Source organism: Delphinapterus leucas, chromosome 3 (genome assembly GCF_059928025.1).
Source record: "Delphinapterus leucas isolate spDelLeu-1000000601 "Yukka" chromosome 3, BTC_Dleu_Yukka2, whole genome shotgun sequence".
Lineage (NCBI taxonomy): Eukaryota > Metazoa > Chordata > Mammalia > Artiodactyla > Monodontidae > Delphinapterus > Delphinapterus leucas.
Genome location: NC_143131.1, coordinates 97,021,721 through 97,048,752, shown reverse-complemented (window position 1 = coordinate 97,048,752; position 27,032 = coordinate 97,021,721). Strand labels below are relative to the sequence as shown.

The 27,032-nt window shown below is 44.2% G+C and overlaps 1 protein-coding gene across 1 annotated transcript in view; it reads left to right on the top strand.

Annotated features, from left to right (window-relative positions):
- SEMA6A (semaphorin 6A) overlaps window positions 1–27,032 on the top strand; it is a 130,817-nt gene that overhangs the window by 39,411 nt on the left and 64,374 nt on the right. The gene's annotated exons all lie outside the window — the stretch shown is intronic.

The following is a 27,032-nucleotide window of genomic DNA, read 5'->3' as shown; positions in this document are numbered from 1 at the left end:
GGGTATATAGGATTGAGTTATTTAGTACTGGCATTTAACTTTTTAATAGTTGTTTTATAATGCCTAAAAACTTAAGGGCCATGCAAAATGACTACCACATCTTCTTGCTTTAGAATGATACAGAAATCCCTGCTGTCAACAGTCTCAGTATAGGAAAATCTGGATTGGAGAAAAATCGAGGCAGTGGGTGTAACCTGTTTTACAAAATCGTTCATAGGAGGAGTCGTAAGCAGAAACTCTGCTCCTACAGTTATAACATGACTTGTTTAAAAGCTGTACATTTGTTGAAAGGTGCTGCATATTTCCAACTTCTCCCTCAGCTCAGCATCAGCCCCGCTTTTCAGGGTGTGTGGGCCCCCCTGGACCGCGCAGGATGCCAGTGTGGATGGGAATGCTTTATGAGTCCCGCTGAGCCCCAGCTGATGGGCTGCTCCATCATCTCCCTCAGGTTGTCGGCAGCCTTTATTCCCGCAGTTTACATTCCCATCTAATATTAGAAACATCATCAACCCAATAACCTGTGTTTCTGATTGGATACAAAGTCAGAACAACTGTGATATTACCTGGGTCACAGTTTCATCTTGTTCAAAATCCAAGATGGCGTGCCTATCACAGAATTCCCGGTGCTCACTCACGGCAGCCCCCTTATGCCACAAGCTTTTGCTCATCGCTGCGATTTCTATTTGTCTCCACCCAAATCCTTCCTGTACTCTCCCTCTCGCCGTCGCAAAGCCAACTTTGCATTTGTGCAGACTTGCAGTTCTGCATCCCACTTGCTACCCAGCTTCCCTGTTGCCCAGCCAGGTCAATGACCTTATTGCTTGGTCTAACTTTAGTCTCCCAGGGCAGAGGCTGCCCTCCTCCCTTCCTTCAGGGCACCCTAATCCCTGCTCTCGACACAATGTCTGTGCTTTTCTTTAGACTCTCGTCTCCTTATAGCAGCACGTGTATTTGTATGACGCTGAGTGTTTTTCCCCTCCCGGCTGAGGGGGCCTGATTTACGTACAGGTAAAGATGAGTACAGAATTTCAAACGCTAGAAAGCTGAAAATGTGAACTTCGTCAGCTGCTCTTTATTGAGTTATATCTTTGGTGAGGCTTCTGTAACCTTCTAGAAAGGTCCTCTGTTGTAAAAGTAGAAAGTCTTCATTTGTTCATTCAGTCATTCAGTAACTATGTTCCCAGTGCGGGCTCAGCACTGGGTGTCTAGTGGTGAATAAAAAGGACATGATCCAAGGATTCATGAGCTCAAAGTCTAGCGGCCACAAAAGATAACCCGACCAGTGAGCAAGTGAGTACACTGCCCACGGCAGCCTGTGGTCAGCAGCGCGAAGGGAAAGAGCGGGGTTGCATGAAAAACAGCGCTGTGGGGCTTCCCTGGTGGCGCAGTGGTTGAGAGTCCGCCTGCCGATGCAGGGGACACGGGTTCGTGCCCCGGTCCGGGAAGATCCCACGTGCCGCAGAGCGGCTGGGCCCGTGAGCCATGACCGCTGGGCCTGCGCGTCCGGAGCCTGTGCTCCGCAACGGGAGAGGCCACAAGAGGGAGAGGCCACAAGAGTGGGAGGCCCGCGTACCGCAAAAAAAAAAAAGAAAAGAAAAAGAAAAACAGCGCTGTGATGAGGAGGGGGTGTCGGGAACCCACACAGATGGTTTGGGCACGAAAGGTCTCAGAGGAGGTAGTATTTGAACTAAGGGCTGGAAGAGGAGGAGGGGCCAGCCAGGGAGGCCAGGGGGAAGAGCTCTCCAGGTCGAGGGAACCACGAGTGAAAACAGCTCCAGGCACGACGGAGCTCTAGAACATTGGAGGGCCCCGGCGCTGGCTGGCTGGAATGTGGGGATGGGCTCTCAGGAGCTGAGTGTGCAGGGCCGTGGGTTCAGGAAGTCTGTATTTTGTGCCAAATGCGGTGGAAGCAGTGAAGCAGGTTGAGACCCGCTTCATGCTCCATACACAGTCAGCAGAACAGAGGTGGCAGCAGATGTGGAAAGAAGGGAAGGAATTCTAGCTGTATTTAGGAAGAATCAACAAGGCTTGCTGAGATAGAGCCACTGGATTCCGGAGCTAGTCCCTGACGGCCTTTGCTAGAGCAGCTCCGGTGGAGTTACAGGCAAGGGGAAACAGATCACTGGGGAGCGGACGGAGGTCGGGAGGTAAGTGCGGGTTGAGCTGTACCAACCGGGGCGAGGCATCTGGCAAGGAAGGTTAAGGCCTTCAAGGGGAGGAAAGATGGAGAGAAAGGTCTGTTTGGAGTAGGGAGACAGGCGTGTTAATGGCTGTGTCAGTGGGTTGGGAGAGAGTGAAACTTCCAGAGAAAGGGCCAAAGAGATGGGCAGCCTCCTTGGGGAGGGTGGAAAGAATGAATGTGGAACGAGGAGAAGGAGGGGTGAGTCTTGAAGGCAAGTGGAAACCCGAGGGAGGGAAGCCTGGAGGTGTGTGAGGACGGGAAAAAAACAGCCGATGGCCACCTGGCCTTGGTTTTACGCCGCCGGTAGGAAGTGGGGCCTCCACCTAGACAGGGAAAGAGGTTTTGAAGAGGGTAGTAAGGGTCTGCCATCTGAACTGCCTCGTCAATCCAGAGAGGGGCTGCTTTCGAGTAAGAGAAAGGACTGGAGAGCAGTTAGCAGCGTTGCTAAATTTGTTTGCAGCCCTTCCAAACAGCTATGTACAATTTTTCTCCAGCCGTGCTGCCTCACTCCAGAGAAAAGTGTGCTGATGTATTTTGGAAAGATTTTCAATAACAAGAGCTTTCTAAATAACTTTCAGTTTAACCAGGAAATCATTCAGCCAGAACCCCCCTCCCCCAAGTATTCCAGTTAGTCAAAGTTTTACTGAGACATGTCAGCACTGAAAAATGCAGAAGGCGGCTCAGGAGGACCGACTAAAAAGGCGTCAGAAATCCCACATCCGTGCACAGAGCAACAAACGGCCAGTCCCTTTAAAAGCTAGTCATTTACCAACCTGCCATCTCCAATGCACAAGAGCACCACAGGTTCAAAAAAGGAAAAAGGAAAGAAGGAAATGCACAGCACAGAGTTGAAGGACAGTCCATTCCGAGGATTCCAAGGCACGTGCGTTTTATTTAGTTGACAGGACGTTTTGAAATCTTAACTTCAAAATGAACCAATAGCTTTGCATAGTTTTCCCGAACAGTCAAAGGGATTCAAATGGCCAAAAGGTTACTAAATAGGTACGACATGGGATTTATTTTAAAACAGTCCTGTAAAAATGTGTACAGTGCATACACAGGGCCAAGCTAAGGAGTGCTTGTGAGCTGTTGGCAGAGGGCGTGGAGAAACCTGATCCTGCACTTTGTAAATTATAAACTGTTTACACCTGTCATCTGTCTGGGTCTCTGCTAATGACACTTTTAACAATTGGGTTATGTGTGACAGGGTGCTAAGAGCCAGTGGTTTCAAAGCAACTGCATCCAAAGGCATTGTGACTGATGTCCACTGGAGTTTGAGGGAAAATAACAAGGCACCGTGATGTGACGTAGGTGAGGACTTTTACCACCAGGTTGTGGATGCCTTTAGGAGGGTAACCCTGTAAATGTCTCCAGTGGCAAAGGAGGGCCTTTACACAGGTCGACTGGGCCGGGCGTGACCTGAGAGACCCAACTGCCTCTGACACTAGCCTCTGGGTCCCACAGTTCCCCAGATGGAAAGGCCAACTGGGAAAGGCAGGATTTATAACATCAAATTAAAGTCATTGAGTTGTGTCCGTCTGACCGGATTGTAGGAAGAATGTTTCTTTAAAATTTTGTCCCCCCTTTTCTCCACTCTAGACCCTCCCATTTCTAACCCCAACCTCCAGTATGATGCCCTGCACTTAGAATAACAGGCACTTATTAAATGTTTAGTGAATTTAAGATTTAGGAAATGACTATGATTAGAGGGCAGTATGCATAGTAGTTAAGAATAGGCGTTGGAGTTGGCTTGCCCAGGGTTCAAATCCATGCTCCCCCACTTACTATTGTGTGACCTTAGGAAGTCTCCTAACCTGTAAAATGGGGATAATAATAGCATCTGTCTGGAGATGTTGTGAGGATTAAATGAGTCATAACACATAAAGAGTGCTGAGCCTGACTCATGGTAAACACAATAAAATGTTATTATTTTGCAAAAATAAATTCCTCTTGGGCAGAGGGAACCCTTCTGAAAATATACCACCTACAATAAAGGTAAACAGGTATTTTTGGTCACTGATTAAGAAAGACTCTATGACTTCTGTATTTTCAGTATCCTGTCCTCAAAAGTAAAATTCTTAGATTAATATGGGTTTTTTACTCTTCAGAAGTCCAAAGGGTTTAAATAAAATTATATACAATTTTATCTTTTTTAAAAAATCAGTATGAGTCTTTTTAAAAATAAGTTAAGCTTCTAAAATATTCTTTCCTCTAAAAGACAAAAACTTACCAGATTCTGTTTCTTTTTGGAAATAAATTCACATCTAGATTGCCAAATTTCACTCTTAATACGGTACGGAACAGATGAGTTACAGTTTTTTAATCTCCCAGAACACACAGACTTGTGATGGGGACATGGGAAAGGACATTTATCTTTTCAGCTGCACGAAAATGAAACCCATAATATTTTAGTGAACTAAACGAAAAATACATATTAAAAATTAAGACCATGTGTAACAGGGAGTGTCTGTATAGCTACAACACTGGAATCTGTACAATTACCCTATTGGACAGACTATAATGTCCTTTACCAATTACTGGAAGCAATAGTGCCTTTTACATTAGAATGAAAGCAATGAAAACAGTGATTATTTTCAGTCTAAGATATCCAGGATTTACATTTAGCTCAAATAGATGTGCAGCCATATTGAATTACAGCCACCTTGTGAGTAGGAAAACAAAAGCACTCAAAGAAAAGGGGGAAATGCTGATTAAAACTGGTCACTTAATCCCTAGTTTTAGGCCCTACAACAGCTCTCTTGTAGACGTGTCTCAGACACCAAAATAACGGGTTGAAATATAAAGTATTTCTTTAATCACTATTCACACTCAATAGGTTCTTTACATTCACACTCGCCAGATGTTTTTGGTTTTATTGTCATTTTGTTCTAATGCCTGAAGTTAATAACCCTTAGAGACTGTCTACATGTCCACCCAGCAAAGCAGAGCCTTGGTTTGTTATTATGATGCCAGTTTCACAATCAGAATCCATTAGTTAATTTAACATAGTCAGAGAAAAACTCATTTGTCTCCTTCAGCGTCTTTCACAGTCAGAGTGACATAGGGTCAGGCATTAACTGGTGGAGGGGGACAGTGAAATTAAAGTCCCTGGGTACCGGCCATTCACAGCGGTGGAATGGATAATTATCAGGCTGGATATAATTATAGAGCCACAGCAGTCCCCCACGATATACTGGCTATCTGCCTAGCACAAAGGTTTAGATCCTTAATTTGTTGCGGGCCAGCATAACTATGAAGTAGCTGTGTATTTTTGTGCACCATCAATCACAACTTAGATAGGCAACTGCTGCTGTTTGCATTTTGGAAGCTTGGCAGCTGTTAAGCTCCTGCCTAGTTTTCGGACAGAAAGATAGGATGCAGGGCTGTGGAAAGGCTTTTAGTGGCAGAAGGATTACACCTCTGCCAGGGTCCTATGGCAGGCTCATTAGCTGAGTGGATATTTGAGCCTAGTCAGTTTCAAAGGTATACTTACACACAGAGTTATCTGTTTCATTAAGTTAATTTACCTGATCTGGCTTTCCTGATAATCGGCTGCTTCTACAGTATCAGCTCCATACTGTAAAGGCAAACGAGGATGGGAGGATGGGGTGAGGTGAGAGGGGCTGATCATCAGGGAACTGGAGTCTATGTGGACATACTCTCCTTCAACTGGGCATTTCCAGAAATCCACATCACATCCCTAAGCAAGTGAGAACCATGGCAGGAAGTTTAGGAAGGGTTGTTAATTCACTTTTGGTTTCAAAGGATGAAGTTGGAAAATGAGAAAGAGATCATGTGCTACGTTAATCACTCAGGAATAGTATCCAATTGTTAAGAAAGGAAATGAAGAAAGGAAAGGGAAGCGATAATACGCATTTGTTGATTAGGTGTTTAACCTCTAGTGATCCTGGAGAGTGTAAACTGCTTTACAACTAGATTCACTTAAATGATTTGGCCTAAAGGAAATGATACCTGCAACTTCTATCCTGCAAGAAGTTGTTAATTAAAAAAAAAAATCCTCATTTCCCTCCCCCTCCCTTTTTTGGTTCTCTAAGTTGTTCATTTTTAATAAGCTTTTGCTTTGTGGCATTTAGACTTGAGTGTTATTAAGTTAATGACACTTGAGTTGGATTTCAGCCTGTTAGACAGATTAGTGGAGAGCTCTTTAGATGCTAGAATTTAATCTTATCTAAGGTTTTGTGGTCTCAGGGTTGACTTTTAACTGAAGGTTCTTACCGGCTTTCACACCATGCAGTTAACAGACCGTCTAAGCCTAATCGTTAGACTTCATTAGAACCAATTGGTTGACAAGGACAGATGAAACCGTCCACGTTCCCTACCCCTTTCTCCTAGAACAGAGCTAAAACGTCAGCTCGCAGGAGGAAGATGGAGAAGAATTCCTCCCCCGACCTCACTTATACTTTCACCTTTTTATGGCCTGCTGGGTATACAAGATCACTTTCTGAAAGTACATTGGTGAGAAATATTTCCCTCCATATAGAAAAAAGAAAAGCCCCTATATTTCCATGCATTGGATCATTAGAAACAGTTTATTTTACTGAGCAAGCCCCAAGTCCATTTGTTTAATTTGGCAATAGTCAGCTCTTGGCCACGTTCAATTTTCTTGATCCAGCATATTGGAAGATCCAACTCCACCCATTTTTAGGGCAGAAATGTTCAGCTGCTTAGTTCTGATGACAAAGTGTTGAAAGCCAAGTATGACTGAAGAATTAACCTCCATCTGAATTGATATTTTGCTGGTAGGAGCTTTATGTAACAATTTAACCTTCATTGTCAGAAGTAGATAAAATAAATATCATCTTTTCACACCCAGGGGAATCTGGGCCAGCTACCTCTTTCTCAGTTCTTATTTCATTGTCCATATAATTGAATAAAATGTCTACTCTAATGTAATATTAAGATCACAGATTTAATAATATAGAACTTGGGGAATGCAAAATTTACTTTTCTCAAGATAACAATTTCTTCCACGTGCTGGGCATTACATGCACTAAAGCTATGCTTTCAGCAGTGTAACTAGGTCAGGGATTTCACAGAATACGGAGGTGTTCATGTCACTGTGCCAATACCAGCGTCTTACATTTCAAGTATATTTCAAGGGCCTGTATTTGCAAATAGAAAGGCCAAGCCTGTGTTAGTCTGCTGCTGTGTGTTACCAGGGCATGCATACGTAACAGGGTTTCTGAGGCCAGCTAGACTAAGGCCTTTAAAAAAGAAGGTCGGGTGCAATCTACAGTAACTGCTTCACGGCTCCAATCCATTATGAAGTGAACTAAGCAAGTAAATCTAAGCCTTTCTGAAAAAACTCAAAACGTGTGGCATTTTCCTTAGTACATTTGTATTTGTACTTTACTTTGCAGTTCGTTATTGACATATCTGTCTCCCCCATAAATTGTAAATCCTCTGGGGACAGAGATTGTGTATTCGATTATTCATTCGTTGATCCATTTATTTATCCATCAAACCTTTGTTATTTTGTTACCCTTGCCGAGTTCACTGTCTAGTGGTGTGGGCAGATCAGTAAACGATGTCAGTTTGTTATGACAGAACTCTTTCATGTGGAAGAAAGAAGAGAGACATTAGTAATTAACTGTCAGTGGAGATCAGGAAAGACCTCACGAGGAGGTGATATTTGAAGAGTGTCTTAAGGAAAAGGTAGGAATTCCCAAGGCAGGAAGAAGAATGGGATAGAGAAGTTGGCTGAGATGCGGGGGATGGCAATGAGGAAAACACCGGGGGAAAAAAGAAACCACCCCTAGTGGAGGGAAGAGCAGTGTAAGACAGACACAAAGGACTGACAGGAGAGAAGAAAAACCAATAATGGGCACAGGCAGGAAAGCCAAGGCACTAGGGCAGGGCACTCACCAAGAAATGCTAGGTGAGAGGATTCCAGAAATGTTCTTAATGCTGCTTCCTTCCAAGTTCTTGTACATTAGCCATCCTTCATCTTCGTACTGGCCACAGTGCCTGAGACAGTACCTTGCTCATCATTATAGACACTAAATGCTCAATGTACTGTCTATTATAAAAGGGCTCCTTCCTTTGAGGTATTTGTAAAGTAGCTGGGGAGAGGGTTATGAGACTAGTAGATAATGACTAACACCAGTGACCACAGGCTATTCCTCCTTTTTAAAATGACATGGCCCTGAAAAAATGCATCAGAGAAAGTACAGCACTCCCTCCCCCAAAGAAGTAATTTAAACTTCCATGACATTTTGGTTAAGTACCAAACTGCACTTACTGTCTTCTCAGAATGGCAGCAATGCATAAGTGAATCAAAATGTGGGCAGCTCCAAGGCAAGACACAGAAGGTTATGTGTGGTTGGGAAGTTTTAGGGAAAGGGGAAGATTGAAACTACAAAGAGGAAATATTTTTAGGAAACAAGTGATGCGTAAGCACAGTATACAAAATTGAAAATGCTGAAACCTGAAGATACTTAGTTTCCCAATGCCAGCCCCCAAGCACAGAGGGGATGGAGAAGAAAATGGAAGCATATATTAAACACCTCTTCAGGGCCCAGGGGCTTTAGGTCCTAACCACAACCGGTTGAAGAGAAAGCATCACTGTCCCACTTTACAAGAACCAGAGGCTTACAGAGATTAAATAACCGACTCAAGGCCACGTAGCCATTAACGGAAGGAATGGGCTGGAAACCCACTAGAACATACCTGTGCCTGGCACACAGCAGGTGCTCGATAAACCTTTTCTGAAACAACCCAGACTTCTAAACCTTTGTTTATGGCATGGTCAGGGTCGAGTTAGTCACAGAGAGACAAACTTATACTTTCTCCTGGGATAAAGAATTGCCTTGGGCTTCCCTGGTGGCGCAGTGGTTGAGAGTCCACCTGCCGATGCAGGGGACACGGGTTCGTGCCCCGGCCTGGGAGGATTCCCACATGCCGCGGAGCGGCTGGGCCTGTGAGCCATGGCCGCTGGGCCTGCGCGTCCGGAGCCTGTGCTCCGTGGCGGGAGAGGCCACAACAGTGAGAGGCCCGCGTACCGCAAAAAAAAAAAAAAAAGAATTGCCTTGATAGGCAAGTGGGCACACGTTCGGTGGGAATAAATAACAAATTAACAGCAGTAAAAACAAACAAGATACGAAAGATGAAGAATTAAAGAGATAGTACTGCCTGGGATTTTACCCCAAATATTTTTTCTTGTATTATTATAAAAATGTTGTCCTTGTCACTGAAACAATAGCTAAGACCAAGCATAGAACATCTGACCCCTAAAGAGTATCTTCTGAAAATTAAGTATGTGAGCGTGTGTGTGTACACGTAATCATACCCACATTCTATTGAGGTTACGAAACTGTGAAAGTAAATGGATATGCTGAAAGCTGTCTTTAATCTTAGCTGTAGCATTTGCTAGTGGAAACTCTGGAATAACTATTGTGTTTTTGGTGGTGGTGATGATTTTTTTCCAAAGGTCTGACAGCTGCCCTCTTGATATTTATGTGTTTCTTGTTAGGGAGCCCAAGATGCACAACTCTGAGCCTGTAATGAGGAAAAGAAGACAATACAAATAACATGAAAAGGGGCGTGAACTGGATATCGCCAGAGAGACAAATCGCATATTCTATGCTGCTTTAATTGGAAAACAGTTCTTTCAGAGGGTTACTTTCTCTTCAGCTGAGATAATTAAGTCTAGGCTGACACTGGTGACCAGCTCCTGATGATATATAGTCAGTTACTAACAATGTAGCAATTAGTAATCAAAATTTATATTTCCCAGGTTACCAGGGCACTGTTGAAGAGAAAAGCCATTCTGATAAGGCTGCAAGACAGGCTTCCTAAGGCAGTGTTCACATGGCCTCTACTCCATAGCATCTGAGTGGGTTAATTAGATCTGCTTTATTTCAACTGTTATAAAAGAGAACATACCTATTGTCTGTGTTTACATTAAAAATACTTTGCAGGCCCCATGCTGGAAAAGAAGTTTCTGCAGGGCTCCCTGTAACTTTTAATGGATTAAATTATATTTTGCTAGTGGTTTGGCATGAGGGTGGTGGGCACAAAATAAACTTGGATATTTTAAAAGCCACTCCATGTGCCTGGCACAAATGCAAGTTTTTTGAATCATGATTAATTATCCCTGGCTGTAGCTGAAGGCGTTGGAATGAAAGGGACAAGGATTGTAATTTGGATACCACTTGTGTTTACGTCAGCGGTTCCCAAACTTGTCTGCTCACTTGAATCACCTGGGGAATCTACTAAAATTTCCAAAGCACACGTCACACCCCCAGGCCAATTCAGTCACAATCTCTACGTGTGGGACACGGGCATCCTTAACGTTTGAAGCTCTCCAGGTGACTCCAATGTGTAGGCAAGTTTGGAAACCAGTAGTTTATGGCCACAGTATGGTCCATTTTCGCATTTAGCTACAGACAGGGCAGCAGGTACTGGTGGAGTGTGGAAAAGAGAACATGCATGTTCCAATAGGTAGCACTTGCCTCCAAGGTTCAAGTTGGAGTTGAAATTCAAATCAGAAACTACTGTCTCCCACCCCAGTGAGAAACCTAGAGCCCCAAGAAGAGGAGCGTAATGTGACCCACCCAGCAGGAGAAGCAACTTCACAGTGGTTGAAATAGGCTCTCGGGAGAAGGGGAACCAAGGAAGGAAGAAACAAGCCTTTGCCTCCATCTCAGCACCTAGCTCAGTGTTCGTTGAGTAAACCTCACTCCCCAGAGAGGGGTGCTGGGATAAGGGTGAAGGACACTTTTCATCCATCATATCCCAGTACAGTGGGTACCTCTCCACTCAGCCCTCATCGCTCTTCTGATGAAGTCTCCTTCTTTCTCTAGTCAGTGACCTCTGTTCTCTGGGAGAAGTCATTCTGGGAGAGACTAAGGTGACCATTCCCAGAAGAGAACACTCATTCCACTCCTAAAAAGTTGGGCATCCTTTGGGCATGCTTCAGAAGCAGCCTTTGGCCTTCCTTTGCCATGGGACATGAATGCCAAGAAAGGGCAATGGTGCCAAAGAACATGGGGGCAGGAGCCTGCCCAGATATGAACATGCAAGGGGAGGAAAAGTAAGTTCCCATACACAGCCCTGTACTCTTCTTTATGGAAAATAAAATTTTAAATATGAAGGGTTTTTGCTTTGAGCTCATCTGATTCTTTGTATTTGACTTCATTATGTCCTGCTTTTCTGAGTTGGTTACATTTTTATGTGAAAGCTAATAAATTAGGCAGCCATTCGTATGGCACACAGGCGGGTTTATGGTGTTGTGAAAACTACCAGCCACCGTATATATCCATCTGGGTCACAGATGAAGTTACCACTACTGACACTACAATGCCTATAAACATCCCTCACCCTCATCCTGTATTCCAGAATATGACCACTGGCTGAGCATACTGTGAGGGGACGGGATCCTGGGAAAAACTGTGGGAATTGGCAGGTAGCAGCAGGCCTGCGTTCCGGGTTTGCCTCTGGAGACACAGATTTAAAAAAATAACTTGTTTTGTTCCAAAAATGAAACACATACATAAGAAAAAAATTCAAAAAAACATAAAAGGGTACAGCATAAAAAGTGAGTTTCTCTCCCACATCTGACCTCCAGTCCTTCTCCCTCAGAGACAGCCACTATTAGTAGTTGCATATGTAACAGAACTGAAACGTTCACAATTCAAAAAAGTCAGTCAGTCCTGACTTGTGTTTCAATTTTCATTTAAAAATCTGCCTCTTTTCAAATCACTATAGAACTCAATGCACTGATATTTAAAAATACTCAAAGCCACTTGGATCAATATCAACAAATATTTAACAAGTGCCTTCAGTGTACAAAATGTTGTCTAAGCAAGCCATTTCTAATGAGAATTTCACACGTATATATTTCATTTTTCTGGTGTATAATCAACAGATCTAATTTAATGTCTTTGTTCTACATCCTTTTATCAGAAACAAAGATCATCTCTTCCTTGCCCCCCACCTCCACCCGCTCATTTATCTTCTCATCCTTTCACAATTCTCTAATTTGAGATCTGTTTTAAGCCCAGACATCTGGGTGGGTGGTACGTCCTGGCCAGAGTACTATCTCGCATACCTTCTCCAGATGGATTGGCTTAAGGGTCTAATATTCCCCAAAGAAATAAAACTTCTCTGAGTTGCAGAAAAAGAGGAACTGCAGTGTTTTCTGCTTGAAGACACGTATGTGTGGAAGGATGAGAGACGGTCCATGACAGAGCTGACATCCGCACCCACATCTTGTCTTCAACTCCACTCTGTACCCCACTGAAGCATTCTGCGCTGATTGCAGATGAGAGGCCCATAGCCCTCTCCAACTCCAGCCAGCAACATCTGTACGTCTTCTCTCCGGCTGGCTGGCCCAGCTGCTCTGGTGTCGGGAGAAAGTTATGAGTCACTGGTAAGGGATCTGAGACAAGAGTGGAGTTAAATCATCTCCTGGGGTCTGTATGTCACTGGCAATTGAGCCTTAGTAACCAGCCAGTGGATGACATGCATCCCCAGGAAGGCCACACACCAGAGCTTAACTCTGTATCCCACACTTCAAGACCTTCTGTAAGCCTTGCAGAGACGGGAAGAGGCAGGGCAGTATGGACACGGTATGCTCCCAACCCAGAAGGCCTCTGATTCTTGCCAGTAATGCTCAGCAGGTTATGACCATCTCTCTCCTTGCATACACTTTTTTGGCTACTGACCTAGAGCCTCTACAAGCTGGTCAAACTGGGATCTTGAATGAATGAGGCCTAGCCAAAGCCCAAGGACTTCCTCTTTGATCCTTTGACTGCAGGTACATTATTTCATCTAAAGAGACTGAGTCACCAGCAGGGTTTTGCTGGACCATCTGTGGTTTCCCGCTCTACGCAGTGCTTCCTCAGGACGTGGGGGGAGGGCTCATCAGAAGATCCAAGAATCGTAGGCAATCAGGCTCTCCACTGGGACCTTAAATGCTGTCTAGCCTAGCCCCACACCCGACGTCTGCCTCCCGTGGACAACATTCCTTCCACCCAAGCCCTCCTCTGGCCTCCCGGCCCCTTATGGGGGCCAGTCCAGGTTTGTGTTACTGGGACTACTAGAAAGGTCCTCCTTATTTTGAGCAGAAATTATCTCCTCATAATTTCTTCCCATTGATCTTAGCGCTACCCTCGTAACTTGTCTTCCAGGTTTTTCTTCAGATATCTGAAAATACCTATCCTTGCCCCTTGCATCTCCACTTTTCTTTGCTTTTAACACTGATTTGTCAGGAATTGTTCTGATGCTCTTCCTTGGATTAACATCTATTCATTATTCAGTGAATATCTGCTGGAAGTTCACTGCTCCAGAACGTGGAGATGCAATGATTAACAAGACAAACTTGCCCGTACAAAGCTTATATTCCTAATGGGGTGGAGGGACAGGCAAAAACAAATAAGAATATAAATGAAGAAACACCAATTAGGGGCAAATCCATCACAGAAATTTAGAACAAAGTGATGAAAGAAAAGGCACTGGGCTCCTTTCAGGGTCAGGGAAGGCCTGTTCGAGGATGTGGCATTTTAAGTGAGTTCTGAAGGACAGAAGTGGGCCCACTACATGAAGACCGGGGTGGGGAAAGATCATTCTGCGAGGAGGGAGGGGCAAGTCCCTAAGGCAGGAATGAGAGCTGTGTGTTGGAGGAAACCCAAGCTGAGAGGCTGGAGCAGAGTGGGCAATGGTGGGATGGAACAAGATAGGGTCAGGGAGGTAGGTGAAGCCCTTTGCACCCAGGATAGAGGGTTTCAACTGTGTTGTAAATGTAATAAGAAATCACTAGAGAGTTTTATGCAGGGGAGGCCATGACCTGATCTACGTTTTTAAAAGACCGTCAGTTGCTGCATGGACAGTAAATGGATGGAGGGCCAAGTGGAAGGAGGGAGATTAATGAGGAAGCTACTGTAGTAGTCCAGGCAGGAACTGATGGAGGGTCAGATGATCATAGGCAGCACGTAGAGAAGAGGAGAGGTTTGACAGGTGTTTGGGTTGGAGAATCAATGCCGGGATGTTCTCTCTCAGTCCTAGGAACTCTCGTATTTCTTTCTTTTTTTTTTTTTTTTTGTGGTACGCGGCCCTCTCACTGTTGTGGCCTCTCCTATTGCGGAGCACAGGCTCCGGACGCGCAGGCTCAGCGGCCATGGCTCACGGGCCCGGCCGCCCCGCGGCATGTGGGATCCTCCCGAACCGGGGCACGAACCCGTGTCCCCTGCATCGGCAGGCGGATTCTCAACCACTGCGCCACCAGGGAAGCCCCCTCGTATTTCTTTACATGCTTTCTATAAACACTTTGTTAGAGCTGCTCCTGTACTATTTCCTATAGCAGTCTGGGGGCTCCTCAAGGGCAGAACCCCAAGACCAACCCATGACCTGGGTCTCCCCCACTGCCCCAGCACAGTGCTTTGCTGGCTTACATCAGACTCTTGAGTGAATGAACAGATGAGTGAATGAGTCAAGGTGAACCATCAACAAAGGCAGTTTCTTACTTTACTTTCAGTGCCTACACACTTGTAAGATATTTTCTCGCGTCTCATGTTCTTACTGGTAACTCCCGAAACATTAAGGAAATTATCCGTGATGCACAAAAGGAATGCTCCCTTGGAGTAAAAGTACTTGCAAAACATGGAAAAATTACTAATAACGACTCTCAACCTTCAAATATACCTTCTGTGTGAGGGAGGAGGAGGCATCCGTAAGTCCCTCACTTGCAGATGGGGAAGCAGTGCCCCAGTGGGGGTTATCTTGCCCTCGTGCCCTGTAGCACCATGCTCCCTCCTCACTGAAGATTCTGGAGGAGACTCAGCCTTGCTTACTCATTTTAGTGCTGCTGGAAAGGACTGATTTTTTTTTTTTTTTTTGCGGTACACGGGCCTCTCACTGTTGTGGCCTCTCCCGCTGCGGAGCACAGGCTCCAGACGCGCAGGCTCAGCGGCCATGGCTCATGGGCTCACCCGCTCTGAGGCATGTGGGATCTTCCCGGACCGGGGCACGAACCCGCGTCCCCTGCATCGGCAGGCGGACTCCCAACCACTGCGCCAGCAGGGAAGCCCAGGACTGATTATTAAACAGACATTCGAGGAGCACGTCTGCCTATTCTTGCCTAACACTTCAGAATGACTTTTCTGTTTTTACTCTTTGGAGAGGTGAAGGCTCTGTGAACTGCACAGGAAGAATATTGCTACTTGAGTAGAACATAATTCTGCCATAGTCTTTTAGTTATTCAGAGTGAAGCGGGGCAATCTCCCCTTCAGGAAGAAGTTCCGGTATTATCCCCTCTCCATGTGTTCCACAGCTGTGTTTTTTCCACCTCACGGCTCAGCCCTTAGAATCCTCACCAGTGAAAGCCTGGGTGACCCAGATGGACCTCTGTGCTTTCCAGTAACCAGGCGATGAGCTTTCAGAGCCATTTATGCACTTCCTGCACCTCCACTTCCTCCCCGGAAAGGTGAGCCTGTGCCTGCAGGGCTCCTGGGGTGACAGCTGCCCAGGCACGCCTGCTGGGCTGGGCACAGGTCACACACTCACTTTCTCTCTGATTTATCGTGTCCCCTTTGTCTAACCCTCAGCACTTTAATTTGGTTTCTGCCTGTCACACTCAAGCTTATTGAATAATTTCACTTTTCCTCCTGATTCTGGACTCTCTCACAGAAATGGTAATTATACTGATCGTCTGCCGTGCTATTAATTACGGGAATGGTGGTTTATTTATTTATTTATTTTTAGATTCGGAGGCTAATTGCTGACGGCCATGTGCTGTCTTCCCTCCAGATAATCTAGACTGCAGCGATTAACCTGGTGTCCAGGTTATCTGCTATTAACCATTTGCCTCCATTTTATCCCAGAGTTAGGACTGATGACCATCGTGCCTGATGCCCACTACCCCTTTAGTGAGGAAGAAAGGAGGGGGACAGTTTGTGGAAGAGCCCCTCAGACAGGAAGGGAAGAGAGTATGCCTTCCTCCTCAGCCACCCGCCCAAGGTAATAGCTGTCCTCCCGAAATATTCTTGAAATTCAAATTCTTCATGGTATTACTTAATCCTTCAACCTACTGGTGTTCTCCATGGAAAGAAAATCGCAGGTGACTGAAAATTAAAGGCAGGTACATATAACAAAGCAAAGGGCTGACACCGCCAGCCCGCAGTTCCCTCTGATTATAGCGACTGGAGAAAGCCATTACCAGGGTCATTCCATGGGCGAGAGAGAGTACAGGCTGCAGACCTTATGGACATTCCTTTGGAGAAACCACCACCAACTGCACAAAAAAGCCTGTGAAGTCTCATCCATGTAACCCAGAGAGAGGAAGGAGTGCTGAACTGCCTGTAGCTGGCTGTTCGGTGGGAGGAAAACCCTCACCCAGGCGAGGGCTGCTGCGCCTGGTGAGGCTGTCACCTTCTGCTACTGCTGGACGTCAGAGCTCACTCACGGGAGCCCTGGAGACCCTCTCTACCAAGATCACCTCTGCCTTGTGAGCATCACTCATCTTGTGGAAGCCTGCACCTGTCAGTCCCTTGAATGGTTTCCGAGCCTGGGAGCCTGTCATTATGAGCACAGAATAGAGAAAATTAAGGCTAGATGACTCTGTCTGCAGTTCCTAATCTCCGAATTATTCTTGCAAGCAAAGTATAATAGGATATATGTGTTTTTTTTAAATGAAATCAGATTACATTTTTTTAATTCTGTGAGAATCTCACAATACACCAAGGGTAATTAGAGAGCTGCTGGGCTTAGCAAAACCAGTGTTGGGGATTCTGCTCTAACGGATCTCCTTTTCCCTCATTTTTTTTTTATCCTTGCTTTTTAATCTCTTCAGGGACAAGTCTCTTTTTCAAAACCTTTGGAACAGATGCACTTCAGAATTTAAAATTTTTCAGATTTTAAAAAGGTAACATGGGACGTATCTCCCAGCGTGGGCAACATCCAGTAATCAAACCCATTAATGTTTTTGCAGTGAAATGTACAAATATTTATCCTAAGAGGGATAAAGTGTCATGCCACTGTAGGTCAAGTTCTGTTGCCCAATGAATAGGAAAAAAACTCTTGGTTTTTGGGGTGGGGCGGGGGATTGTTCTCGTTTTTTGTTTTGTAATTGCAAATGAGGGATTGTGTACCTGTATTTCAAACAGCAACTTGCTTGTTTTTCTTTAAACTGAAGGAGAAGTGAGGCATTTTAAAAAACAGCTACTACCACCAAAATAGTTCACCTGTGTGCTGACCACCTTCATCTCAGTGGATGGGGTTCAGATGTTTCTGTGCAGTGACCTTTAAGTCACCTGTGTGCGGAATCAAGTCACCAAGCGGTAGAGATATTTAAACAAACCCATAATTTCCTGGAGCTTACTCTCATTGGCCTTAAGGAAGCATATTTTCAGGATGTTTGGAAATAGCTAGTAATTTCGAGGATAAGATTTCACACTAAAAACAAATGAACACTTTAGGGAATGGGTAACTAGTAAATGGTGCTCTCTCCACCCCAATTCAAATCAAGCCAGACTAATGAGTCCCTTTTTATGTGTAGAGAACATGAACAAAGCCAATAAAGAAATCATTAATTCCAGAAAGATGTAGTGCTATCTACCAGATGCAATAATAAACTGAAATAGGTTTAAATGTATGGCTTTGCAGTTTCCCAGCAGTTTACTGGGACACAAAGTGGACTTTTTTTTTCCTTTCAATAAATGAAATGAATTTCCTAAAGAATATAAGAAAATTGTGGAAATTCAAGAGACAATACTTCCATCTCATTTCTGTTCTGGGTGTGTCTAGACATACAGAAACATACAGATAGTCCACTGTGTTTGTAGATCTTCTACTGGTGATAAGTACCAGTCAGCAGTATCATGCTTTGTTATGGAACAGATCCTGAAATGATATTATGTCTCTCTATATATACAATCAGAAGCTTGTAGTCAAATATAAAGTCTATTTTTGGCTTTCAAGGTACTGGGAGAGCATCAGAGGTCACAGAGAAAGACAAGCAATACAGTGAAAGATGGCATGCAGTAAACACCAGAGAAATGGATTCAAAAAGTTTAGCTCAAGGAAATGTTTTTCACTCCCTGATCTTGAGACTTTTTACCAAAAAAGCAGTAAGAATTTGTAGCGTTCTGTTAAAGTTTCAATCATCCATGCTTGGTGATATTGTTATTTGGGACTGTTATTCAGAACTCAAAGGAGAGACGTGCAGGTTGTTTTTAATTCTCTCCAAGTCATGTCTGAAGTTGACCTCCCCTTCAAAACCAGGAAGGATCAGCCACCTGAGCCTGAGAGATACGGCTGGGAGATTCTGTTTTCTGTAAACCACACTGACAGCAAACAGAGGAGAAATTACGAGGGGGAGTCATCTTGGCAAAGGGCAGCCATTGCTCTGCTTCGGTTTAAACCAGCTCAGGATTTTGACAAAGGTTCATGGAAAACTCTAGTCGCTAATATCCTTAGTTTGTTCCCTTAAAAGTTGCTCTGCAAGTATCTTTCTAAGGGCTGGCAAAAAGTGCCTTCAGTTTAGGCATATTATGTTTGCCCTCTTTCATCTTTAATGAAATTACAAATGTACAGAAAGCTAGAGAGAATAATGTGACAATAACTCAAAGAATAAATACCAATATTCCCAGCTGTTACCTCAGAGTTCTCCTCCCCACACTACTACTACTTCTTCTGTCATATTCTTAGAAGAAAAAAGTCATCAGATACCATCTTTATTCTGAGTTATATTCTTTAAACCAAACTTTGGGTGAAGTGAAAAAACATCCATCCATTACTTCAGACAAATATTTGAAACTCCTTAATCAAAGAGGGAAGTGGTCCAGTTTGAAAGTGTCTGAAGTCCAACCGGCATGGAGTTGTCCGTTTCAATGCCCTGCTCTCCAGATCTGGTCCTTCTACCCGATATGTCCCCCCAGCTGCCTCTCCTCTAACCGCCCCAGTCCTCAGTGAACAATCACGCAACCTGCCAAGGCTTCCTCCAAACAGAGGCCTTCGCTGAGCTTCCCACCTGCGTCCCTCTGCAACACGTTCACCCTCCAGATAGTATTCTCCCCAACAGAACTTCCATTTCTTTTGGAAAAATTATTGTTTGTGTGTTCTGTTTTTGGTCAATGATCTGGAACTGTCAGGCCCCCCTACTAAACAGCAAGGTCCTAGAGGGTAAGGGATCTATTTTTTCCATCTCTGTCTCAGCACCTAGCACAGGAGCCTGGCTCCCAGCAGAAAGCAGGGAATCAGTGAGAGGGAAAGCAAGCAATGGAAGTAATGAACACCAGGCAGCAAGCCAAGGAGAAATGAATGAGTCTTGGCTTCCTTTCTGAAAGCTGCGTAATGTAGGGACAGAGCTCGGTGCTGGAGCCAGGAGTCCTCAGTGGCGGCTCAGCTTGGCCACTTTTGAGCTGCACCACACTTGGCAAATGATCTCACTTCTCAGGGCCTCAGTTTCCTTAACAGCAAAACAAAGCGGGTATTTGTTTCTGTCTCTGGAGCGTATGTTTAAGGTCAGCGCTATTGTAAAAGTTGAGAAAGGTGGAGATGGCAAAAAGCTGGGGTGTGACATGGGTAAACATGCTTGGGACTGTGGCAGCTTTTTGAGATTGTGATGAGATTACGCCTATAACTGCAGAGCCCTGATGAGTCATGAGACTGTATCTGAAACATCCGAGCAAAGTGCCTTAAATGCACTGTGTCAAGCATTTACCGGATAGGGAGAGCATTGGTAGAAAGAAAACGATCATTACAAAGAATCACCTGAAAGACAAGACTCGCCTTCTCTCCTCAAAAGATCATAGGTTTACAACCAACCTTTATTTTCCTAAAAAAGAAAATTTTTTTCTAAAAAGACTTCTGAATTCACAGCTATTTTCTCTCTCCTTTGTGACAGCGGTTTCAGATCAAAATGGAACATCTATCGTACACAGTCGATATTTATTATTATACTCCATTGAATGCCATCATCCTTCTCCAAAATGTGTTGAAGTTAGGTCTGTGGCATTTCCCTTTCCTCTGAAATGGGAGCTTTTATGTCTCTGTTAATGGCTGAGGAGAAGAAAAAGATCAAATGCTTTATTAAAAGGCTAGAGCTATTTTTCTCATTTGCATAAAACTTATACCTTAATGCAGTGTCACCAAACAGGTGGCCAGCGTGACCCCTGAAGACTGGGTACAGTGGACATTTCAACCAGGATCAACGGGCCCAAGTTGTTCCTAACTCCATCTGGGAGGAGTCCTTCTGTGGCCTGGCCGTGCTTGCTGTGGACAGCATCCTCCTCCTAATGCTGCAGCCCTTGAAACAGGGCAGTTCAGGCCAGCGAAGGAAACCTGCTGTTACACTCCTTGACTCCTGAACTGTCCCTCTGGTGCAGGAATAACCAGCAGTCTTCAGCATTCAGCAAGCTGGGTTTTCTGCACCAACATCTGCTCTCCCACCTCTCTCTGGGCAGAGGTTCCCTACTCGGATTTGAGAGGTATCCAAATCTGTTCATCCTCTCAGCTCCTGAAACAGGCAACTTTGATTTTATCCTTCATTACAGATGTTGTTCTCTTTGGTGTATTTATTTTAAAACATCACTCTTGAGGGGGCTGCAAGCAGGCACGTGGTTCCACTTAACCCAGTGGTGTCACGAGATAATCAATTCCTCCTAAAACCGTGGTTGAAAAGCATTTGCATCTTTCTATCACCTTAAGCCTGCAATCGCAGGGCCACAAAGTGGAATGAGCCTTTACATGCCTACACATTTGCAAGCGACTATGTACTCCTTTTATAGATTTATTATCACTGAAGCCATTAGGGACTTTCAGCCACTCTGTCCACGTAAGCACAGATGCATCAACCTATACTCAACTATGATCTTAAGTGCAGTTTCCATTTACGCCAGCCTCTCTCTCTTCCCAACCTTCCTTCTGTTCCCCTTTCCCTGACATTCTGGGAAGGACATCAACTGTGGCATCACATAGCCCTGGCTTGGCAACCTGGCTTTCTGTTTTTACTGATGTGCTATAAATATTGACTGGACATGTTACTTAACCTCTGTGAGCCTCAGTTTCCTTGTGTGCACAATGGAGAGGATAAGGCCTGTCTCTCTGGATTGCTGTAATATTTAAATAAAATAACACGCATGTGTACGTCATACATAGAAGGTGCTCAATAAACTTTCACTTCCACCCCACCCTTTCACCGATGTCCACACTGATATCTTCCTTTGCACCTGTGCGAGTGCTGTGATTCACATTTTTTTAAATCACACAACAAGAGCTGTGCCATCCTGAGACAGACTCTCCTGCCTCTCCCAGACACCCACCTCCAGAGCTGGGAAGCTTAGGGGCCGGCAAGGAGAAGAAGAAGAGAGCTGCTTCTCCTGCTGAAGACATAGAACCCCAGCTGCTAATCTGAGAATTTAAGGAATTCCAAGAGAAACTATTAAAATAAGGCAATTTTTAGTATCTCAACTGAAGAATAAACTGACATTTATGGAGGACTACCATTTTTACGTGCAGTATCTCATAACTAATCTTGAGACACTATTTTTCCCCACTCTGAAGATGAGGAAACTGAGGCTCAGAGATCTTCAGCATCTTGCCAGAGGTCCCAGCTAGTAAGTGGAGCAGAGGCATTCAAATCCTGTGTTTTTACCCTCTGCTCCCGCTGCCTCCCTGTACGATCAGCAATCGTCTGATTTCTCGGAAAAGCTTTTACGCCAGTTTCAAGTCAGATTTTTAAAGATACTCACGTTGTGAAAACAAAGATGATGATGGATGAGGTCAGAAGGCTGGAGCAATAAAAATGAAAACGTTATCTTAGCGTAAAACCCGACTAAACTCCGAATATGATTCAGCGGTAATAATGGTGGTTTTCTTTGGCCAGGGTAGAACTACTTAATGGACTTGAACTTTGTCCTGATGTTGAAACTAGACAGAGTCACAGTTCTTTGCTCCAGCCTAACTTTCTACAACTTGTGTGCTCTGCCTATTGCAGTCCCCCAAGAGCAAAGCTGAAGAGAACCTGTTCCATCCCTCCTGTTTGCCACATGCAGTACCACACAATGACACACTGATGGCTCCTTGAGTTTCCAAACCACATGCAATTTAGGGGCAACCAGGAAAGGAAAAACCCAGCCCTGTTCTCTTTGGAAAGATCACTGCCCAAGTGCACAGAGCTTGTCCTGCCCCCGCCCTGCCCTCATCTCAGAGGGTGGCGGACAGAACCGCCACCAGAGCCCAACTGCATCTCCCACTGTCTCGAGCTCCAGTACCCCACCCTGCCTCGATGCCTACTCCTCCCGTCCCAGCCCCACACCTCCAGAAGGTGTCCGTGGCCTTGCAGTGTCCGAGCTCAGGGTCACTCCATGTACTATCCTCCTGAATCACCATCTGGTACCCAATCCTTTCTTCACTAGGGCAGAATCGCCTAGAATTGTACAGTCTCAGAGTCCAGAAGAGTTTGATAGGCCATTATATTTTATATCCTTTCATTTTACTGGTGAGGATGCTAGGAGCCAGTGCAGCTACGAGACTGACCCAGGGTCACACCTTCCATCTATTAATGACGGCATGAATTAATGATTATCTTTTAAACTTCCTATTATGTCAGTAGAAAATGTGCTTTTTTAAAGAAGCATGGTAGCAAATAATTTTCCCCACAGAAAAAAAGAAGTGCCACTACCATGATTTCGTCTCTATTTCTAGGCCACACTTAGAGTTATCATCAAGAGCACTTTGCATTTGCAAGTTTCCGGATAAATTATTTTTCTCATCATTACCACTTACTATTAAAATGTTCATTGGATACCAACATTCTGGAAGAATGGTTGTACCAAATCAGATACAAGCTATATCCGTACAGCCAAGTCCAAGTGCAAGTACACTGATGCATTGTCTGCTGCAGCTGGACACACAGAGGGTATGTGGGGCAGCCCAACTGGGTCTGTAAAACAAGCAATGTTCATTCACTTGTGTGTACAGACAATAACCGGGACTTCTATCTACCCCTCATACCCTTGTCGTAGTATAGAAGTCATTGTGTCTGGGACTTCCCTGGTGGCTCAGTGGTTAAGAATCCGCCTGCCAATGCAGGAGCACAGGTTCGAGCCCTGGTCCGGGAAGATCCCACGTGCCGTGGAGAAACTAAGCCCGTGCGCCACAACTACTGCGCCTGCGCTCTAGAGCCCGTGAGCCACAACTACTGAGCCCACGTGCCACAACTACTGAAGCCCGCACACCTAGAACCTGCGCTCCGCAAGAAGGGAAGCCACGGCAATGAGAAGCCTGCGCACTGCAACGAAGAGTAGCCCCCACTCACCGCAACTAGAGAAAGCCTGCGCGCAGCAGCGAAGACCCAACACAGCCAAAAAGATATGAAAAAAAAAAAGTAATTGTGTCAGCAAAGCATAAAGCAAAGGGGATGTCACGAGAGCCAGAAATGATTATGAAGTCAGAGAATCAGGTCACAAATGGCCACATCTTACTTCTGATCAATCAGGTTAATTTCACAAGAGCCACTACTACCGAGAAGCCATGACAAACCCACCTGGCCAGAGTATGCCTCACACTTCCCCAATACTACTTCTAATCCTCTGCCCACTACTCCCCAAATCCTGCCCCAGAAAATTGTACTTGGGCTCACAAACTGGTAGGACTTGGCCAAAGGTGACTCACAGAGAAGAAACAACTAAGTTAGGCGCCAACATTTAGAGAAAAAAAAAAATAGGAGGTTTAACATACAACTCCAGATTTCTGGCTTCTTAAGAAATAAAAATAAAAATCAGAGATCTGGCTTTGCGGGCCAACACTGCATAGGGCCTGCACTTCAGAGCTGAACAGCAGCTGCCCAGAGTAGAGGGGCTGGCCCTCCCCCAGTGGAAACATTCCCACCATTGCCTTAGGAAGCCTTTTTTACCCATTAACCTCACCTGCCTGTTCTTAAGGTTTTCCAGTGAATTTTCTGGGGTGGAGAAGAATAGGAATATCACTTTTTAGTGATGATGTATTTTACAGAGGTCATTTCTCTTCAGGCTAAGAGTTATGGGAGGCCGAAACAATTTAGATGGACAATTCAGGCATAATGAGCTTATTTTTGAAGTAAACGTTTTTGTTTAGAATCCTCATGTTGACAGTCTTCCCATGATCTAATTTTCTGGGTAGCTGATTAAGTCTAAGTCATTTTTAGCCTCTACAAGCACAGTCACAAAGAGACAAATCGACAAGTGTCTGCAGATGCCTATAAATGTGCTATATGTGGGTACCACTTTACAAAGTTTCAAGATCGCTTAAACAACCTCGTAGCAGCAGCCCAGCTAGCTCAAGATTTTGAACGCAGTGGAAAGTTCTTGTTTGTTTTTGTTCTTCTGGGCTAGCGCACGTCTGTGTGCTAGGGTCTTAGCAGGGAGACTCAGCCCCTGTTCAGCAGGATGGAAAATGACAATGTGATTGATTGGGATCTCGCCACAAAGTAATCATTTCAACAGGAAAATATACTGTCTACATATTTACAAGGGTTAGAGCCCAAAGTTGTGTAGGAAGGGAATAATACATCAAAACCTCAGCTGAAGAAAATTATAAAGCGTTCACATGGAATGGCCAAGATTAACTGGGACTGCCAGAACACTCTCACCCACATGATGTACATGTTAACAACCTGATAATACGATGACAGGAAGACACATAAAACAGATATTTTTCCTGGCAAAGAGCCCTTCTGTAAACCTGGAGATATTTAAATAACCCATCTTAGCCATGATCCTGGCTAGGATGAGGATTGAAAAAAAGCCATTGGATTGCATAACAGATTTCTTATGCATTGCTCTTCCTGCCAGCTTCTGGGTAGAGAATGTTGCATCAATCCATGCAATCTTAAGATGGGAAAAATTAAAATTGGGAGACAGACTAAAATAGCAGGACTTTGTCTCGTTAGCTTTAGGACATCTGTACAAAGATGAATGCAATTATGGGAGGATACAGACTCCTTTGTCATGTCAAGAAAAATTAATCTTTAAAAGTATACCTATATTCCCAAAGATTTCTAACGGAACGAGAATCAGCCTTTTGAGTCTCCATTATTCTTCCACAGCGTGCTGCAAACTCTCTGAGGTAATAGGCTTCTGTATAATACTATAATACTGCTCTTGAGCCCTCGGTAAATGTTGCCACTTCCTCTTCCCCGTATACTTTCTGACTGGTGGCTGGTTTATGTTTTACTCTCTCTTTTTTTTTTTTTAAATGTTTTACTTGCTCTTGTGACTGATTTCTCGCCTTTAATGTTACACTGAACAGAAGCTACGACAAACAAAATCAGGGCACCACAGAGCTTCTTCCCTTTGGTTTTAGATTCTCCAGAATAGGAAGAACTAGCAAATGAATGAATGAATAGACTGGTGCTTTTCACCTGTCTGTAAATACATGTTCGTGTCTCTTGGTTATGGACAGCCCTTGTGAACAAGTAATTATTTAAAGTTTAATTTTAATCTACACATCAGAGATGGAGATATGGAATTGCTCAGGCTTTTCTCTCAACCTCTCTCCCTCTTTGATTTTCAAGATAAAGCAAATTAATTAATGTGCACTTTTCGACTGAAGAAATGATTAAGACCCAGCTGTGTCTGTGACATTATCAGTTGGGATGCAACACTCGGGACTTGTTAATGCTTTTTTTGGCAACGAAGAAGAGACACAGGTATCTCATATTAAGCGTGTTCTAAAAAGCATAAGTTAGCAGTTTGTTTGCCAGATTAGCTTTCAAAGACATCTAAGTTACTAAGTTTGACTTTATTACACACCAATCTTAAATGATTGATGTGCTACTGTGAAATAGCTTTGTTCAAAACAAGACCTTTGGCAGTCTACTTCAAAGGCTTTACTAAGATAAAAAGATAGCCCCATTTTACATTAATTTCCCTGACAGATCAACACTTATTTGAAATATGCCTGAGAATTATGCAATATGTGCTGTCTTATGAGTTTCCTTTCACTGGATCCAGCCGCCCCATATGGGAATGTTTTTACTTCTAAGATTTAGAAGAATTTTTTCTACACGTGAAGAGCATCTTTAAGAAAATGCAGATGGGTAAAACAGTATATTGGCATTTTTATTCACTACTGTTTCATTGCAAGGTAGTATCTGACACTAAAATATACAGAGAGATGATTGTTTAAAAATCAACAGTGCTATTTCAGGATGTGGTTTCAGATGCTCCCTATAACATTCTCCACAGAGTCTGAAAGGATCCATTTATTTCTTTTTAAACGTAGATTCTGTGATTTTATTTATGTCTAAGGTCACTACAGAATTACTACAGAATTACATAAATGAGTGAAAATCTCAAAAGGGGTCAAGCAGGTAATGGAAATCAGTGAACTGGGCCAGTATAGTGGGGACGGGGGTTGGTGAATGGGAGCATGGTGCTTGAAGGGAACTGACATTTAGGTCATTATATCAGATATTTAATTTTGCAATATTGGGCAACTACTTCAAAATTTTGAAAGATCCTGGGCTGCCCAAACAACTCATGTCTGGGGATGGCATGCTGCTATAAACCTGCTGAGAAGAAAAAAGATGTATTTACCTTAAAAAAAAAAAAAAAAAAAAAAGCTTTCTAAATCATCCACATTTTTTGGAATGCTATTTCGTGACTGTGAAATAGCCACCCACAATGGCCTAACACCGACTCAGGACAAAGCAGTTAAGGCTCTGAGTTACTTGTTTGGTAGAAGCTTTGCAAAAGGGCCCAGATGCATGGGGAAGGAGGCTGCAGTGGGTAACGGACACGGGTTCCTTATGCAAAACACTGTCATCGGTGAATTCACAGCGGAAGAGACAGGAAACAGGAGCCCCTTTCTCTAAAATTTATCTTCAAGCCCATTTCACTTTATGGAGTGG